General features: G+C 50.3%; 1 long non-coding RNA gene across 1 annotated transcript; it reads right to left on the bottom strand.

Annotated features, from left to right (window-relative positions):
- Positions 1 to 2,764: 2,764 nt before the first annotated feature.
- On the bottom strand, positions 2,765 to 12,177 carry LOC132250283 (uncharacterized). Its single transcript, XR_009461950.1, has 3 exons — positions 11,952 to 12,177; positions 11,301 to 11,542; positions 2,765 to 7,270 (listed from the first exon to the last, which is right to left on the bottom strand). It is a non-coding gene; the product is annotated as an uncharacterized LOC132250283 (long non-coding RNA).
- Positions 12,178 to 14,413: the final 2,236 nt, after the last annotated feature.

Raw genomic sequence — 14,413 nt, 5'->3', positions numbered from 1 at the left:
CAGTGTTTCTGTGCTGTTTATCCAACCAGAGTTGGGGAGGAAGCCGCTTCTCTTCTCAGACAAGGGTTAATTTTTCTTGGTTCTGCAAGGGTTTTTTTTTTCTGTGGGGGGCGCAGGTGGTGAGGATTAAGTGAACTTGGCCCTACTAAGAGGTTTGAGAAGTGGGTAGCCAAGCCCTGTCTTTCATCTCTAGCTCAGTAAGTGATGCTACAAACTTTCCCACCTCTAGGAGAAGCTTCCATGTTCTAACACTTTCGGCTAACCTTGTATCATAGATGACTAAGCTGGACTCTGTCCAAGGCCCCCCAGCCCCTACTAACATCCAGGTTTTTCCTGGTGATCCTTGGGCTTTGCCTTATTTCGGTGGTGAACAATACCATCTGTTGCAGAACAGCAGGAGGCTAGGAGTATATTCCAGGTTGTTACAAACAGTTAAAACTCCCCTTTAACCATATGACAGCCTCCTGATGTACTACTTAGAGCAGAGTGCAGAGGGCTGGAGTTTGACACTTGCTAACTGTTAGAGAAAATGAACTGGGATTTTGTTGCCAAGTCCTGGGAAAGAGAATCACTAAGGTCTTGGGTTGGGAATAGGTGGGATGCTGGAATCCACTCCTGATGCTTAAGTAAAGAGCAGGTGGAACCAGAGGCTAAGCACAGCCATCCAGATGAGCCAGATATCTGTTGCTTTGCAGAGACAAAACCTGAAGGAATGTGGGTGAAGGAGATGATTAAAGTCTGTAGCAAAGAAGAATGATGGACCTATACTGGGTATAGCAAGTTGCTCAAACCCTGTCTTGTGCAGGATGTTCATACTGGCTGCTGTTCTTCTCTGATATTCAGAGGCTGCTGCAGGGCCTGGAGAACTTAATCTGTTTGAGCTGAGGCGAGTGTTGCTGTTGGGTTCATTTTTGTTGTGTTTCCTGTCCATGCTGGGTATACATGCTGCTACTGACCTCTGAACTCAGCAGCTCTTTCTGTCAACTGCATACCAACCCAGTTACAAACATGATGTGAGTATTGTCAATCTGGGGCCATGGAGAGTTCCTTATACAGATCAGCGTTATCTAAAAATGTCCTAGAGTATCATGTGCTATATTGACACTGCCCATCCTGGTTTGTGAATTACACAAATCCCTTCAACTTGGTGCAGCTACACAAAGCATAGAGCATGACACCCGCTGCTGGTGACTTATACAAATGGCTGGTACCTTTTCTTTGGGCACTTATTTATATGTATACATATCTGTCTCATCCACATGTATTGCTTTTTAGCAAAGAGTGAACTGCAGGCCATTGTGCACTGCTAGGACTATAGGCAAGCCAGCCACATTGCCCCTTTGTAGAGCTGGACAAGAAAAAAGAAAAATTTACATTGTCATAGATGAGAGCACAAGTTGGATTTGGGTGCCTAATTCTTTTAGGAAAATCCAGCTCTGCAGCATTAGTATCTTGCAGGGACACAAGTTTCTGTAAAGGGAAATGGGGGAGGCTTGCCATGCTCTCCAGCATCCCTTGCCTTGAAGGTGGAAAGGAGTGGTGGTCCTGCAAGTATATACTTTGTCCCATGCTCACCTGCTGCCCCTCTTGTAATCACTGAAATTATTTCTAGTCAAAGACCAGGACACCATCTTCCATGTGACAAGCAAATCTCACAGAACACCAGACTTGCTGCTTTGATGGCTTTGAAGTTTTGTCCCATGCATGTTCTGTGGTGGGTGCTGGGGAAAATGTTTCAAGCGTTTTGTGAACCAAAAGCACATGTAGCATCTACCTCAAGCTCAAGGTTCCTCCACATTCTTTCTGCCAGAGCTCTCAGATAGGGTGGTGTATAAATGAAATCAATCAGTCAATTTCAGGAGGCCCAAGTTTTCTGCAAAGAGTTTATTGAATCAGGTCTTAATCGCAGTAGAGTGTTTAGGCAGGAGTAAACTAAACTTGACGGGGAGCAACACTATACCAAACCTGGGGCACACCATTAGTACATCTACAGCAGAGTTTTGCATTAGTGCAGCAACAGCCATACTCGGAAACCCCTTGTAGGCAAGCCCAGCACTCTACTACTCTTCTCGGCCACTCTGGAATGCTTCTCCCCTAGGGATGAGCTGTTCCTGGCTCTAATGCATTCCTGTCTCCTGTTTTACAGAAGGAACTTTGTGACCTCCCTGAATTTCTGCCTGCTAGGGGAGGACATGGCTTTCTCCTGGCAAGAGAAGACTTGCAGCCTAGTCAGGTGGCACAGTTGCTGTCTCTCACCCATTGACTCCTCAATCTACATTTTCACTGACTACCTGTCTTGTATGCATACCAGCCCAGCCGCTGGCTTCTTTACTTTTCATTCCATCCAGGAAGTGCACACACCAACTGCTGAAACTTCCTTAGCCTGACGAAGGGTTTTTGAACCCGAAAGCTTGCTTAATAACTATTCTCCAACCATTTGGGTTGGTCTAATAAAAGATATCAGATTCACCCAAGGACCTTTGTTTGCCAACCCAATACATTTTTGATTGACAGTCTGCCAGCTTTTTACTGGCATACAAACTTTGTTACTTGCATGTGATTTTACTGTCAGTAAACAAGAATTCTTGGGTTGGCAGCCCTGTGTGACTGCAGCAGTAATTTTATATCCTGCTGCCCCTGGCATAGGGTCCCTACTCATCTCATACCCTGGTATGCCTGACTGTACCCCTGCACCATGTTGCCCTGACCCCCCCCCACCATCTCCTCCAATTCTGCTGGTCCTGCTCCCCCTGTCGCAGCACAGGTCCCCACACTCTGGCTTTCCCACACCTGTCCCACAGCTCTATCCCAGGTGCCCACCTCTCTGTATCTTTGAGATGAGCAGCTGTTAAAGGTAAGGGATGGGCAAAGGGCCCCAGCAGCAGCACATGACTAGGGAGGAGGTGGGGAGTCTACCTAGGGATGGCCAGGTATGTCTGGAGAGCGGTGTTGTAGATGGAGTGGAAGTAGTTAAATATGGTTGGTTTCTGCTACCAACATACTGAGGGGTGGAAATGTCTGTGAGAGCAACAGGCTAGCTAACTAACCTACCTGGTGGTTGTCAGTGCAGCAAGTCGTGCAAGGTACAGGACCAAGTGCTGTGTGCATGCAGAATCAACCACAGGATTGCCAAGGCCACTGCTAACATATAGGGCAGTGATTTCTAGACAGTGTGCTATGAGAGAAGTAGAAGTATGCCATGAAAAAACGGTCTGGATTAGGCCCAGCCAGGCTGGCCCTCATAGCAGAATCGGGCCGATGGAGATCCAGGCTGCGAATCGCTGAGTAAATTGTGCTGCCGGTTTTAATCTAGAAAAAAGTGTGCCTCAGTTATGAAGTTTGAGAAACACTGATCTAGTGTCTACTGGGAGTAGGCTACTTCCAGCTGTGCCACAAGGCCGTTCAGTGCCTGATCTTGATCAATGAGATAACATTATCAAATATCCACACAAACCAGGCAGAAGGGTTTGAGACAGCTGTGCTCTATGCTTGTTTCTGTTGGCTGCAGTTGCTCACTGGTTTAGCCCTGGCAGTGTATGCTCCCCATTTGAATCAATGGTTGGTCCAGATTAGAGAACAACCATCTCCAGATGGGAGGATATGGTTCTCTCAAACTTGTCTTTCTCCTGTCATAAGGCTGTAGGTTGGTGGTGGGAACGGCAGTAAGACCCTCACTAAAAATGACACTAGTGATCACCTGATGGGAGGGGAAAGGGAAGCAAGCTGTAAAGATGACACTGGATAAGCAGACAAGAGACCCACATGGGCCAGGACCTCGCCTAGGGTAGGCCACAGAGGGTATAAATGCAATGGAGAAGTGGCACATTTTGTCACATTCACATGTCTCTGTTAAAGCAGCTTTCAGGAATGGCTGAGTTTACTGCTACCCTTCCACCAGCAGGTGGCCTGAGAGAATACATACATAACATAGCCGACATGGCAGGCCCACTAGGTGTCCCACAGGCGTGTGGTGAAATGTTTGTGGGAGGTTTTGTGCCTGAATACCTGTTGCATTTGTCCTGCCACTGAGTTGCCCTCTGACCCAGCTCATCCCAGTACCTGATGCAAGAAGCAGTGAGGGCTTGCAGAACCCAAGGATGCAAGAGATCCCAAGACCCTGCAATTCTGCAAAACCTACTATTCTTCTTGTGCCTGCAATACCAATACCATTTCCTATGTTTGTAATAATACTGTCTGTGACTGTGACCCAGAGTTTCCACTGCCTGGCAGGTTGCCAGGCACTGCGTGTTTGCACTGAATGGCCACTTTAATGTATAAATAAAATGTAGTGCATCTGTTAAATACTGTTGGCTGAATTCAAGGTCTCCTCTGTGTGGTTTTCTCCTGTGCTGGCAGGAGGTGATGATGATGGGGGGGGTACGGTCCAGGAGTGGCATGTTAAGGGAGGGCGGTGGTGGGGGAAGGGGGAGTCAATGAGAGTTTGGACTGGGGGTGAGGGTGGGGGGTAAATCCTCAGCTGGGTGCTAAGCATTGCTCTGGAGCTGTGGTTGGGGAAGGGAGGTGATGTGAAAGCTCATCTTCATCTCCCAAGGAGAGGCCAGGTATGCTGGGGCCATAGCACAACTACTGGGTTTCTGTAGGAGGATGGGCTGGGGCATTAGATGGGTATTAATTGAAGCAGCGACAGGTGCTGCCTGCCTACCCAGCAGAAAGATGGCATGTTTCCTATTAAAAGCTCCCTCCCTGAAGCCAATGCAGAGGGATTGAGCAGCCCAACCTTGATCTATCCACCTGGGGTGGGTCAGAGTAACCCCAGTCTGAACATGTGTGGCAGGGACAGGTGGCAGTGTGGCTCCAATCCAGATGCATGGGTTGCAGGAGAAACAGCCTGATGTCAGCCCCAATCCCAGTACTGATCTGGACATGTGGGGCAGCAGGGGTGGGGCAGGGTAGCCCCAATCCCAACATGTGCCAGTGGGGAGCAGACCAGATGGATGTCATTCCAGGGCTGGATGTCATGCTTCCATGGGCTAGACTTGGCTTGCAGGCTGAGCGCCATGAACTAACCAAAGCATACGTTAAAAATATAGTTTCAATTATATAGAATAAGCTTTCCTTGGCTGAAGCTCACTTCATCCACTTAAAAGCCTACTTCAAAGCCCTGGGTTTTGTAGGGGAAGTAGTAAAACTACTGTGTTTTTCAGAGGGAGTGGCTGAGGCATTAAGTGGGCAATTAAATTATGCAGCAGTCAGTAGCTGCCTGACAGGACAGTGACCTTTAAAGGTACCCCTCCCAAAACCCAAAGACTGTTTTGGGCACAGCTCCTGAGCCCCTGCCTCAATTTTTTTTGTGGCAAATTCAATGAACAGCTTCTCCCTGTCCAAGATTTCTATTCACCAAGGCCCTACTGTAGCAGGGAGCTTGGTGCTCCTGCTACTTTAAGGGAAAGCAGGCTGCAGGTAAGGAAGAGGGAAATCAGTAGAGCTACATGACCCAAAAGGGGCTGGGCTGGGCAGGCAGTCTAGCCCTAGGAGCAAACAGCTTCTGCGCCAAAGGGCTGCAGTAAGACTTCTGTCTATTTTTAACATTCAAATACGGTGGGCCCTAAAGCCCACCCAGCTAACTAGTAGCCCCTATCGTATGGGGGCTAGTGGGTGAATCCTAGAACAAAATACTTGGGACAACAAAGGCGAAAAACAGGACAGGAGGGACGTGAGGGTCAAATGGTCAAAATGCGTAAGTGCGCCTGAGAGGGACACCGAGCAGAGCCCTCCGGACCGCACCCGCCAGCCCTTAAAAGTATCCAAGGAGCTGGTGGACGCCGCTCACTGGTGCTCTGCTCGGAAACATGCATGGACAAGGGAGAGGAAAGTGGCCCCGCAGGCTCCAGGCACCTTCCCAGCCAGAGCCTCCTTCCTGGTCAAGTACAGGGTCCACAGGGCCAGGGCCAGGAGGAGGCTGACCGGGAGGTCCTGGGACTTGGTGGGGCCACAGCAAGACTCCTGAGTAGGATGTAAGCAAGACTGGTGGTTTAGGGATTGAGACTGTAGGGGTGGTGGAAGTCTCAACTAGCCTGGGAGCAGGGCCAGAGCTTGTGAGATAGGGGCCATGGCTGAGGAGCAGGGCCACAGCTGCAGCCTGCAAGGGGCAAGAACCAGAGTCAGGACCCACAGCCTGCAAGGGATGGAGTTGGCTGGAGGTAGTGAGGCCTAAGCCCAGGAAGGGCTGAGAATGAAGGGCTAAGCCCAAGAGAGGTCAAGATGGGCCTCTATTTGGAGTACTGAGCCCAAGTGGGGCTGAAATGATCAAAGGCACGGGAAGACTCATTAGTGTTGGAAGATCAGTCCAGGCAGGCCTCTAAACCTGGAACTGAGTTGACACTAGGTCTGAGAGCCCATGGATGAGAGAGTGACTGGATTAGGCAATGGGGCTTAATATCCAATGATTGGTGATACCTGTGAGGCTTGGGCATGGCTATAAGGGAAGATGAGGCTATGTAATTCACTGTGAAGGTGATGAGCAGTGGCACCTGTGTTTATGAGGATGAGCTTTCACTTGAAGCCTGGAGGAAGCCTCCCTTTTCTGTAAAAGCATAACAGCATCAAGGTGTGGCAGGAAAGTTCAAGGGGGGACTGCCCAGAGAAAGCAGAGGTGACTGGGCCCAAGGGGGGCTCCTGTTATACCTGCACCTCTCAACAGGCAGAAATTGTATTGAACAACAAACAATAGGGAAAGAAGTCTAGTAAAGTAGACAAATGCCCTGTGAAAAAGCAGGTGGGCAACACTTACAAATCTTTCCAGGGAGTCCGTCACTTCCCTGAATGACAGCATGCCCTGGGCCCTGCATGCTGTGCATAGCAAGAGCAGGTGGCATGTCCCCAGGTGGTGGCGACTGCCTCTGGAGAATTATTTAGGCCACAGGGTCCATCTGCCAGATGGCTGGGGCAGTGGTGATGCATAAGGAGTGCATGTGCACGCCCCTGTCAGGCTATGCTCCCTGCTTAGGTGACAGGCAGGGGGGCCAGGTAGTGCTCCTCAACCTCTGCATGCTGCCTGGCAAGCAACATGGCCATGACCCTGGTCAAGCACTAGTAGCAGTCCTCTCTCCTTCACTTGACTGCGAGGCCATTGTGACCCAGCAGTGGCTGGACTCTGCTGTAGAGGCCAGCACATCCAGTTTCATGCAGGCATGACATTTTCTCTTCCAGGGTGCTCTCTGGGCAGCAGTCTGTCCCCTTCCTTGGCTGCCATGTGGTCTGGCATTGCCACTGCCACAACATACAGGTGTCTGCCTGGAAATGGAGGAGCCTGAAAAGGAATCTAGTGCTTTAGTCTCCAATTCCCTGCTAGCATGAAGAACCTCCTAGTAAAAGCTGCAGCTTTCAACAATGCTATTGCCCTACTCAAATGGCCTCTAAAGGTTCATGTTCCCCTGAGCTCCCTAGGGAAATGAGGGCCCTTAACTCCCTTTGCAGGGGGTCATGACATATCAAGCTGCTACAGGGGTAGAAGTGGACTGCTCAGTATGGTTTGTTTCCTTGGGACCCCCAAATGCCCCCACTTTAAAACCTCTTGGACTTAAAATGTAATTTAATGACAGTTTCCCATGCTAATTTGTACCGATGTAAAAGCTGCTTAGATTTAAAATGCCTTGCCTGCTGCTCTAGGTGAGAGGCCAGGAGCTTAACAAGTACCCTGTTTCGGGGGGGGGGGGGGGGGGGGGGGGGCAGGGGGGGGTTGTATTTCTGGGAGGGTGTGGATGAGGTGTTGTGTCACCAATTTACTTAAATGGCATCAATCACCACCGCACAACAAATGTTGAAAGACCAGCAAAGACATTCCCCACATTCCCTGCAAACTGTTTGCAGTGCCACATACTGTATGACCACACTTGTCTGGATGTGCCCAGGGACTGTAGCTGGGGGTTTTGTTTGGCTCTGGAGGACCAACTGAGCCTTCAGCCATCTTGATGGGAGGCTGGGTCCCTGCTCCCTGGCCTGAGGGACTCCCCCAAGGCAGCTTGTGCTAGGACAGACTGCGGATTAATGGGGGCTACCCAGCAGGGTTACACAGTCAGAAAAGTGGCTGTTCCCACATGCACCAAACCATTGGCAACACGTAGGGGGTGCACGCGGCAGTGCACCCCCTGCGAAAACAAGCCACCAACACTGCCAGCAGCACCTGCAGGCGGTCTGTGATCGCCACTGGCCGCCGTTGCCACTGCCAGTGGCATCTGTGGGTGGTCACTGACCACTGGTTGGCACTCGCGTCCCCCCCCCCCCCCCACACACACAGTGCCACAGGTGCCTGTGGGAGCTCTACACTTGCTGCCTCCACGCTCCCACTGCCAACAGCGCTGCCGCCACCTGCGGGAGCTCACTGTGCCCCCCTAGCTTCTGGGGGCATGTGGCGTTCATGCACCAAACAGTGCACTCCAAAGCCAGCAGGAACAGTGGCCTGCCACTCACCATCCCTGGGATCTGTCTTGCCATGGGCTGGGTCTTCTGGTGTACTAGGTCCACATTGGTCCTAGGTGTACTAGGAGATGGCTGGCTGGGATGCTGAACACTGGGGTATGGCAGGAAGCTCCAGGCCATCATTGTCCAAGTCCACTCCTGACAACATCCATAACGGAGCTCCAGTATGCGGATTCATAGATATTAAGGTTGGAAGGAACCTCAGCAGATCAAGTCTGACCCCCTGCTCTGGGCAGGAAAGAGCGCTGACCCCAACCAGGTGCATGTCTAGCCTCCTCTTAAAGACCCCCAAGGTAGGGAAGAGCACCACCTCCCTTGGAAGCCCATTCCAGATGTTGGCAACCCTTACTGTAAAGAAGTTCCTCCTGATGTCTAACCTAAATCTGTTCTCCATCAGTTTGCAGCCGTTGTTCCTACTTACTCCAAGAGGTGCCCTGGTAAATAGAGCATCTCCTATTCCTTGCTGTCACTCCCAGTGAATTCGTAGGCAGCCACAAGATCACCTCTCAGTCTTCTCTTGCTGAGGCTGAAGAGATCCAGGGCCCTCAGTCTCTCCTCATAGGACCTTACCTGCAGGCCCCTAACTATATGAGTGGCTCTCCTCTGAACCCTCTTGAGGCTGTCCACATCCCTCTTGAAGTGTGGCGCCCAAAACGGGATGCAGTACTCTAACTGCAGCCTGACCAATGCTGCATAAAGGTGAAGTATCACCTCCTTGGACCTGTTTGTTATGCACCTGCTAATGCATAATCAAGTGTGGTTAGCTTTACTGATCACTTTGTCAAATTGACAACTCATGTTCATCTTGGAGTCAACAGCAACTCCAAGATCCCTTTCCACTGCTGTGCTGCTGAGAAGGTCCTTCCCTAGCCTGTAAGTGTGCTGGCGATTCCTTCTCCCTAGGTGCAGCAGCTTGCATTTGTCTTTATTGAACTGCATCCTATTCTTTTCCACCCTGTCCAGATCCACCTAGATTTATTCCCTACCCCCTGGTGTCCTAACTTTACCCCATAATTTGGTATCATCTGCAAATTTGGACAGAGTGCTTTCCACTCCCTCATCCAAGTCACTGATGAAGACACTTAACAGCACTGGTCCAAGGACCACGCCTTGTGGGACTCTACTGCCTACATCTTTCCAGTCTGATACCAACCCATCCACCACCACTCTCTGGGTGCAACCCCTAAGCCAATTTGCCACCCACCTGACTATGTAATCATCTATGAGACTAGATGACAATGCTGTCATTGCTCAATCCGAAACGGACCTCCAAACCATTCTTAATGTATTCTCAGAAGTCTGAGAGTCTTGGCCCAACCCTAAACATCAGGAAAATGCAAGTCCTTTACCAACGTGCTCCAAATACAGAAACAACCCCCACTCCTCCATTCAAATCAATGGAGAACTGCTGAAGAACATGGATCACTTCACCTATCTTGGAAGCTATCTTTCATCAAAGGCAGACATCAACACAGAAATACAATACTGCTTAAAATGTTCGAGTACAGCCTTTGGATGTCTGGGTAAGAGAGTCTTCTTAAATCATGACATCCTTGTGGAAATGAAGCTCTTGGTTTATCAAGCCATCATCATTCCAACTCTGCTGTATGGCTCAGAAACTTCAATCTCATACAGAAGACATCTCAAGAGCTTGGAAAAAAGTACCACCAACAGTGCCTTCATAAGATCCTTCAGATTACCTGGGAGAATAGATGCACAAGCATCAGTGTCTTGCCCAAAGCAAATTCCAACAGCATTGAGGCCACGATCATCCAAAACCAACTTCACTGGACAGGTCAGGTTGTTCGAATGCCTGACTTCTGCCTTCCAAAGAGAATCTTTTTCTCACAGATGAAAGAAGGTCAGCGAAGTAGCTAAGGGCAAAGAAAGTACTTCAAAGACACCCTGAAGGCAAATATGAAGAAGTGTAATATCAACAGCAGTACTTGGGAGACCCTTGCTCAGGACCAACCAAAACGGAGGAAGACTCTTTGGGAGGGACCTCAGCACTTTGAAACAGCTCGTCAACAGGCAGAAGAGGAACAGGTGAAAAGAACATCAAAACATCCAATGCAGCAACACAGTGCCCATCCCTCCTGGAAACACCTGTCCTCACTGCGACAAGAGTTGCAGCCGGCTGGTGAGGATCCTAATGGGAGTCCCAGAAACGCAGGGGTGCAGGGTGCTATCTGGCCAGGAGTCAGAGCGTGACAAACAGAACCAAGGAGGTGATACTTCCCCTCTATCGGGCGCTGGTCAGACCGCAGTTGGAGTACTGCGTGCAATTCTGGGCGCCGCACTTCAAGAGGGATGCGGATAACCTGGAGAGGGTCCAGAGAAGGGCCACTCGTATGGTCAAGGGCCTGCAGACCAAGCCCTATGAGGAGAGACTAGAGAAACTGGACCTCTTCAGCCTCCGCAAGAGAAGGTTGAGAGGCGACCTTGTGGCTGCCTGTAAGTTCATCACGGGGGCACAGAAGGGAATTGGTGAGGTTTTATTCACCAAGGCGCCCCCGGGGGTTACAAGAAATAATGGCCACAAGCTAGCAGAGAGCAGATTTAGACTGGACATTAGGAAGAACTTCTTCACAGTTCGAGTGGCCAGGGTCTGGAATGGGCTCCCAAGGGAGGTGGTGCTCTCCCCTACCCTGGGGGTCTTCAAGAGGAGGTTGGATATGCATCTAGCTGGGGTCATCTAGACCCAGCACTCTTTCCTGCCTATGCAGGGGGTCGGACTCGATGATCTATTGAGGTCCCTTCCGACCCTAGCATCTATGAATCTATGAAGACACGTGGATCTAGAATTGGGCTATGGAGCCACCTGTGGACTCACTGTTAAGATCCTTGGAAGACAGTCTTACTTGTAAGTGAGTGATCGCCCATCATCATCATCATGGCAGAAAGCTCCAGGCCATCATTGTCCAAGTCCACTCCTGAGCTCATGCAGCTTTGGCAGAATGGCAGGAGGGGCTAGGAGTTGCTGATCTGGCTGATCACCTGGATTACTGTGCTGGCCATGGAGAGCTGCACCTGTTCTATCATGGCTGAGTTGGAGTCCTCCTGGAGGGTGGAGAGTGCTGGGAAGGGACACGTTCAGAAAGGCCTAGCACGACAGGAGCACAGAACAGGAGAGTAAAAGTGTCTTATTAAATGTGGAAGCAGCTCATGGACCAGAAATATTTGAGTGGCAGCTACCAAGTCTCTCACCAGATGAAATGGGCTCCAGTGGGAACAGTGCACTTGCTACAGCCTAAGTCCAGGCTGCCTACAGTACTGTGCAGGAGAGTGGTGTCAGGATGATTCCCATTTTACTGATGTGGAAATGAATGATGACAAAGATTAAGAAATTTGCCCAAGTTTTTGCAGCAAGTCAATGGCAGAGGCAAAGAGATTCTAGGTGGCCCAACTCCTACACATCACTCTTTCTGTAGGGATGCTAAATGGGATCCCAGGGGGGAACTGGCCAACCTAACACTTCCCCACAGACAGCAGCATTTGGCACCTGGACTCACCACTTAAAGGCCACCCAGAGGAGTTCAATACACACTGCCTTGCAGAGATGTAACCAGGTAGGGAAAGAGGTACAGGAGGTGATGAAAAGGAACTGGTTTTAGAAGCCCGGTAGTTCTCTTGCAAGTACTCTTCAAGAGGGATCCTGGTTTTCTTTGATTTAAAAAATAAATAAATAAAAATAAAAATTAACAATTCCTTTGATAAAAAAAATTGCAAATTCTCTGACAAAACCCCCAAAATCCATTATTAAAATTAAAAGCCCCCTGCAGCACCCCTGCAACCCTGCTGGTGTCCCTCCCCGCCCAATGCCTCCCTTAGCCCTGCTGGTGCCCCTCACTGCCCCCACAACAGCCCCTTCTGCCCTACTCATGCCTCTTGCCCCCAGCCCCTGACCCACAGGCCTGCTGGAGGGCACCCCAAACTGCCAGGGCTATAGGGCCAGGGACCCAAGTCTGCAGCTTCCTGCCCCCAACAGCAGGCAGCTGCAGCAGAAGCAGGATGGACCCAGCTCCCCCACTGCTGCTGCCTGCTTGGGCAGGGCCAGGGTTCCCGACTCCCCCTGCAGCCTTGCTGCTGCCCCCCAGCCATGACCCACAACCCTCCAACCCTGCCAGAGGGGCCCCCCAGGCCCCTGCAAGCCCAACTTACCTCACAGGCTCCAGAAGAAGAGTGGGGCTGAGCTGAGCCAAGTGGAGCCATAGCTGAGTGAGAGCCTCAGGCCCTGCCCTTCCCCTCCCCCTACAAGCAGGGCTGGGGATTTCCTGCCCTGTTTGCAAACAGCTCTTGCAGGCTGAAGCTCAACCAGCCTGCAGAGCTGTTTGCAAAAGCAGGGAAGCCACGGGTTTCTCTGCTAAAAGCTGAACTCTGCATTTTCTCTGATAAAAAGGGGAAATCTGTAGTTTCGTCCATTTGCCTATGGGAAATGGAAAACCCAGATCCCTGCTCATCACCTGCACCCCAGCACCATGCAACAGGTAGACGGTTACCTCTGGCTGGGGTTAAAGTTGTCTGTATGGACAGTTCTGCACCTTCGTTTGATCCTAAATTACCCAAATCAAAAATATTCCCAGAGCCAGAAATCTGGAGCAAATAGACAGTGATGGTATCTCTACAATTTAAAGCACTACTCTGGTAACTTTGGAGGTATATAGTCATCCCTAGCAAGAATGAAAGCTGCCCCACTATGGGTGTGTCTACACATGCTATTAGTTCATAGTAGGCTTACTATGCAGTAAAATACTGCATAGTAAACCTTCCAAGGAACATCTTTGCTTCTGCTCTGCTTTCCCCTCTTGCAGCAGCCAAGAGAAGCTCCAGGAGGTGCTAGCCTGGGGGCTGGCAAGGGGCATGGCATTAGTCCTAGTGGGCATAGACCCAAGAGAGCTCTGTCAGCTGCTGCCTTGCTTGGCATTGAGCTGGCTGATCTGGGGAGCAGGCAAGGGCTGGGAATCCCTGGAGCAGCCAGCTCCATACTGCACAGAGCTGCTCCGGGGAACAGACTAGGGCTGGATTCCCAGACCTTGCTCACCCACCACAGCTGCCAGCTCCATACCAAGCCAAGACAGCAGGCAGAGACTACCCCAGTCCTACCATTAACTGGCTCCCAGCTCCTGTAGGGAGCTGAGCAGCACCAGGACCAGGGACAGAGCTCCCCGTCTCCTGTGGCCTCCTGCTGCCTAGGCTGACCAGGAGCAAATATGCTACCTGTATTTAGGTAGTAGCTAACTGCACAGTAGACTAATTTACTGCAAAGTAAACGGTGCACAAGTGTAGATGGTGATGCTTTACTGCACAGTAGGATTAGTCTACTGTGCAGTAAAGTATCTAGTATGTCATGGGGTGCATTTAGACAAGTCAATAGAGATCACTGTTTCAGGAACTGGAAGACAAGTTTGGTGAGAGTGTAACCTGCATGTCAAGACTGAGGGGCTAGAAGAAGCACAACCAGAATACCAGTCTTCTAGGTTTCTCTAACATCCATTATCAATTGCTGATACAGCACTTGGCACACCAAATCTGAATAGCCATGAGTTGGTGTAGCTCAGAGGCAGTCAGTGGAGATATGCTGATTTTCAGAGTATCTGTTCTGAATGTGGATGGTAGTTGAAGCAGGCTGCTTTCATGACATTTAATCCTTGGTTTGCCAAACCAGACAAATGCCCAAGTGTCAGAAAGGCAGTGCTGCTCTGCTGTATCCCTGATACTATCTTCGCCTGGTAAACTGCTCACATCCACTTTATTGTTTCATAGACTTTTAGGGTCAGAAGGGACCTATTAGATAAATCGAGTCTGACCCTGACACAGCTCCGATTGCTGCTGGAAGTGGAAGACCTACCCCCTCTCCCTCACAATTGCAGTCTGCCACACAGAACATGCCTCCTAGAGAAACTGTCTAGGAGTCAAACACCAAGGACAGAGTCAGCATCCGATCCGAGCTCCCCAGCAAAATGCTACTAAAGCA

This window comes from Alligator mississippiensis, chromosome 4, assembly GCF_030867095.1.
Source record: "Alligator mississippiensis isolate rAllMis1 chromosome 4, rAllMis1, whole genome shotgun sequence".
NCBI classification, from domain to species: Eukaryota; Metazoa; Chordata; order Crocodylia; family Alligatoridae; genus Alligator; species Alligator mississippiensis.
Note: the sequence above shows the minus strand (reverse complement) of the source record. Positions and strands in the feature narration are given on the sequence as shown.